The 5495-nt window shown below is 38.7% G+C and overlaps 1 protein-coding gene across 1 annotated transcript in view; it reads left to right on the top strand.

The window, feature by feature from the left end:
* The first annotated feature begins 2050 nt into the window (after window positions 1–2050).
* Window positions 2051–5495, top strand: part of LOC138011256 (uncharacterized) — a 7368-nt gene continuing 3923 nt past the window's right edge. Inside the window, exon 1 of the mRNA XM_068858212.1 lies at window positions 2051–2098. The gene's annotated coding sequence lies outside the window, so the exon portion shown is untranslated. The remainder of the gene's footprint in view (window positions 2099–5495) is intronic.

Below are 5495 nucleotides of genomic sequence, written 5' to 3'. Positions count from 1 at the left end.
CGCCTTTGTTTAGCCTGCGCATCTGAGCAGTCGAGCATGCTCTTCATGTACTTCGAACCACTGGGAGCCTGCTCGTAGGCTAGTCTTCGTAGAATAAAACTGTCAACAACCGTTTATCAATTGTTGCAAAAAACTTGAAGAAACACGGTTTTTTTCCTTTCCTCCACTCTTTGTACATTGGAAATCGATCAGGTTGTTCACAAAACCCAGTCACTTCTTTACTGACACCCATTGAATTAATTGAATTAAGGGTGGACCATTCCTGCACTTTGAGAGATGACGAAATAGTGGCATAGCTTCTTTTTAAAAGAACGCCAGCAACAGAGAGGGCAAAGAAAGGTAATACAGTTTTGTCAAACTCTTACTGCGAAACTCGGAGATCGTAAACACTGGTATGATTACTGATAGTATCCTATTGTGGGTTTTAATTTACTTAATCACTAAGGCCACGTCATCCTAATCTAATTTAAAAAAAACGATTGCTCTTTCACAAATATAGATTTTTAAAGACTAAAAACAGTGAGGATAAAATTTGTTCCACCAAAAGAGCAGACAGAAAAGTATAAAATAGAAAAAAAAAGAGCTTATCTGCTGAATACTCCGCAACTTATTCGCATAATAATAACATCTATTGTATTCTGGCTCGTTCTGAAAGTCGCCTATAGTAATGAAGTCGGAACGAAGACTCAAGTTTTTCATCAAATAGAATCATGTTTTAAAACTGAATTTGTTTTTTCTATTCTTGTACAGAAGACAGGAGAGGTGATTCATTCATTTCCTTTAATTGGATAAAGAATTGGACTGAGAATTGTTTGTTGGAATTTTTTTCATGACCACTAAACAAAAAGCGTGCAATAAACCGTAATACTACCCTTTACTAACAACCTACCTATATTCTTTGCTCCGGGATTCTCAATGGGTGCTTTGTTTTTGAAGAAATGAACTACGCGGTATTAATAGCGCTTTGTCGACTTCCTCCCAATAGTCTTTAAATCATGATGTGGGCGGAACATTCTTTTACTTTGACAGATCACGTGTTTCCGCGTTAAGGGCTTTTGTACTGCTATACCCTCTCGATCATTCTCGACGAATTTAAAGTGCGTTTTATCAACGATTTACTGTACATGTATGTGTGTACAGTAGATTTTTTCGATCGGGTTTTGGCACCCTATACCTCCTAGATAAATAGGAAGAGGTGGCCACTGACTGTGAAACCGCATCTGACAACACCTTTTCGCCTTTGTTTAGCCTGCGCATCTGAGCAGTCGAGCATGCTCTTCATGTACTTCGAACCACTGGGAGCCTGCCCGTAGGCTAGTCTTCGTAGAATAAAACTGTCAACAACCGTTTATTAATTGTTGCAAAAAAAGACACACGTTTTTTTTCCTTTCCTCCACTCTTTGTACATTGGAAATCGATCAGGTTGTTCACAAAGCCCAGTCACTTCTTTACTGACACCCATTGAATTAATTGAATTAAGGGTGGACCATTCCTGCACTTTGAAAGGTCACGAAATAGTGGCATGGCTTCTTTTTAAAAGAACGCCAGCAACAGAGAGGGGAAAGAAAGGTAATACAGTTTTGTCAAACTCTTACTGCGAAACACGGAGATCGTAAACACTGGTATGATTACTTATAGTATCCTATTGTGGGTTTTAATTTACTTAATCACTAAGGCCACGTCATCCTAATCTAATAAGAAAAAAAACGATTGCTCTTTCACAAATATAGATTTTTAAAGGCTAAAAACAGTGAGGATAAAATTTGTTCCACCAAAAGAACAGACAGAAAAGTATAAAATTAAAAAAAAATAGAGCTTTTATGCTGAATACTCCGCCACTTATTTGTATAATTGCCAACGAGCAAGCCGAGCGAAGACGCGAGGCTTGCGAGGCGGCCAGCTAAATGCCGTGCGAAGTGTTGCAGCAGGCAGAAAAATTCTCGATCGTGCTGAGAAAAGTGTAATGTAAGGCTATGTAGGGTAATGTAAGATTCCCTGGAGATTTAGTGGGGACCAATGAAAACGCGTGTTTTGATGTGTGACGTCAATAGCCAAACTTGCTTGACGCGCGCCACTAATGATGATCTTGTGTTCGGAGGTGAGTGAAAACAATTTTTTCCCATTTCCCTGACCATTGGTTGTGTACACTTGCTTTGAGTGTTCTTCAATGTTTATTTTCGAACCATCGTGTTCTATATTGAGTGAACGATCTCACAACTAAACCGGCGTACGTGTCCTTATCGGCCGCTGTTGTCAATGTAGAGCAGTTTGTTTTTCGTTTTGAAACCATTGAGTCATGAACAATTTAATTTAATTTTCAAAGAAAATATGTTGTCTGCAAAGTACACAATTAAGCGATGAGTTTGACTTGTGATTCATGGCCGTATCTTGGAAAATAAAAATTCTACAAGTGAAACAACTTTCATGTGCGATAGAGTTTGATTCCCTGTTACATGTTCCACACTGAAAAGTCTGAAAACGCTTTGGCGTTTTTCTACATGGCATTGATTTTATTCAAGTTAATTATTGGGCTAAACTTCAGAATACCCCGCCACTTATTTGCATTTCATTGAATAAGAATAAGCTCTATTGTATTATGTCTCCTTCTTCAAAAGATGCCGTATAGGGGAAACAATAGTGGTTAGCTGTGGCGAGGCATTCTGACTGCCGTTCAAAAATTACTGCAGTACTTTCCATATTATTGCAAAACACGTTGACATCTACATTGTTGTTGGAGATACAAAGTGTGCAATTTCTGTTATTGTATTATTGCTAACCAGATAAGTTGAGTTGCAGTACTTTCGAAAAAAAAAATTACAACTACTGTTGGGTATTTTGGAACTCTGATACAAATCTGAAAACTATGTATTATCTTGGCTGTTTCGTTGGCACTTAGCGATAGCTAGTACTAGTAATAACATCTCTTGTATTTTGACTCGTTCTGAAAGTCGCTTATAGTATTGAAGTCGGAACGAAGATTCAAGTTTTTCATCAAATAGAGTCATGTTTTATGACTGAATTTGTTTTTTTCTATTATTTTACAAGCGCGCGCGGAGCCAGGGGAGGTGATTCATTCGTTTCCTTTAATTGGATAAAGAATTGGACTGAGCATTGTTTGTTGGAATTTTTTTCATGACCACTAAACAAAAAGCGTGCAATAAACCATAACTGTTTCCGCGTTAAGGGCTTTTGTACTGCTATACCCTCTCGATCATTCTCGACGAATTTAAAGTACGTTTTATCAACGATTTACTGTACATGTATGTGTGTACAGTAGATTTTTTCGATCGGGTTTGGCACCCTATACCTCCTAGATAAATAGGAAGAGGTGGCCACTGACTGTGAAACCGCATCTGACAACACCTTTTCGCCTTTGTTTAGCCTGCGCATCTGAGCAGTCGAGCATGCTCTTCATGTACTTCGAACCACTGGGAGCCTGCTCGTAGGCAAGTCTTCGTAGAATAAAACTGTCAACAACCGTTTATCAATTGTTGCAAAAAAACAAACACGGTTTTTTTCCTTTCCTCCACTCTTTGTACATTGGAAATCGCTCAGGTTGTTCACAAAACCATAACTTTATATAACTATATATGTTTATATAACTATATACATTTATAACTATGTATGTGGAATCCATAACTTTATAGCGCTGTGTTAAAGAAGCTTACATTTGGCAATAATATCATAAATATTTTCTTTAATCTCTGTTTGCGCCTATCGCGCAGATCAATGGATCGATTAGATCTGGATAACCACACCAAGAAATGGTGGTGTTAAAATGCGAATCTCACAAAGCTGTATTGTACAATCTTAGAAATGTGATTCGCTTCTTTCAGCGAAATTCTAATTCCGGTTCAACTGATAGAGACAGCTTAGTTGTTCAATTACATCTCCACAATACTTGCAACTTACCTGCGTGTTCGCTTTATTTCCACTGAGCGGGGCGTGAAAATGTCACTACTTGTGAAGCTCTGAAAACTTAATATGCCTTCTAAAACGAAACAGCCAATAAGGCCACCAGAAAAAAAAACATCACGTGCATATCATGTGCTGATCAGGCTAATCTTGCGGTCATCACTTATTTCCATCCCTTAAACTGACAATTCTCTTTTTATTCAACTTATACGACGTACAGTCTACTTCAACGAAACAAAGATTTTAAACAAGGTTTTAATGATTCCAAGTTCGAGTGAGGCCTAACACTACTGTGAAGTTTTTATACCTAATTATTCCATCAGAGATCAACCCTAGTATTGGAATTGGGCCAACACAAGGACAGAGACTATGTAAGATGTTATTCACAAGGACAAATTCGGCTCGGCCCAAGCCTAATTTAGCTAATTTACCTCAATATGCCACTGAAGGACAACAACTAATGATTAATGGCCGTTTTTATGCTAGAGACGTTAAAGTCGTCTCAAAACGACTTTAACGTCTAGTATGAAAACGAGAAATAAGACAGACGCATTTAACGTCTGACGACTTTAACGTCTTGTCTTAAGTGCGTCGTTGAGACGCCCTTAACAGACGACTTTAACGTCTCAGACGTTAAATGCGTCTAGTATAAAAACGGGACGCCCTAACTTGGACACATTTAGCCCTGAGTCCTTTGTTAATCTGCACTTCGTTCCTTCCTTGCTCTCTTGGTCGACAAGACAAACAAGCCATGCGCCGAGGCTAAATGTAGTTCCTCGTCCATCGCCAGAAAATGCTGATTCCTAGACTGATTTCTGTCACAAAAAAAATATTTGCTTCTGTCCTTCCAGGCGACGTTGAGACATAAGTTTGAGAAGCTGCAATTCCGCCACGTTTATTTGCTCATATATTCGAGCGTTAACGTTTTTTTGGTGTCGAGTTTGCTCGTGCCCAGTGTCTTCCGATAATAGAACCTAGTCATTTTTTTAAAAAAATCTTGTTTTTGTCCGCTAGTTTGTCTACTTTTATGCGTCCCGTTTTTACACCAGACGGCTTTAACGTCTCAGACGTCAAATGCGTCTTGACGACTTTAACGTCTCTAGCATAAAAACGGCCATTATCTAAATTAGGCTTGGGCCGAGCCGAATTTGTCCTTGTGAATAACATCTTACATACCCCCGGCGCGGGTGTCCGGAAAACTAAGACCTAAGACCTAAGACCCTTTACATTTTAGTTCTCACAGCAATCCCTGGGCCGTTTAAAAAGGCGCAAAAATATAATAAATAAATGCGAAGGAAACTGGGAATAAATCACGCGCAAAGCAGTAAATAAGCCATAGAAAAGAACTACACCAAAAAACCCTGTATTCCTGAAAGAAATATTATGTATATAAAAAAAATTAAGTTCGATTTTAAGACGACAATGAGGCTTTATAATGACAGCGTTGGGAGAAAATCTAGCGGCGCTTGATAATTATTCACGCCACAACCGCGAATGTCACGCCAGCCGAGTCAAGGCCGCATGACAATCCCGCATTTCATCAGAAAGGAAAAATAAATCGTTGTTCTAAAATGCCTCGC

Source organism: Montipora foliosa, chromosome 7 (assembly GCF_036669935.1).
Source record: "Montipora foliosa isolate CH-2021 chromosome 7, ASM3666993v2, whole genome shotgun sequence".
NCBI classification, from domain to species: Eukaryota; Metazoa; Cnidaria; class Anthozoa; order Scleractinia; family Acroporidae; genus Montipora; species Montipora foliosa.
This window is presented reverse-complemented; position numbering and strand designations above follow the sequence as displayed.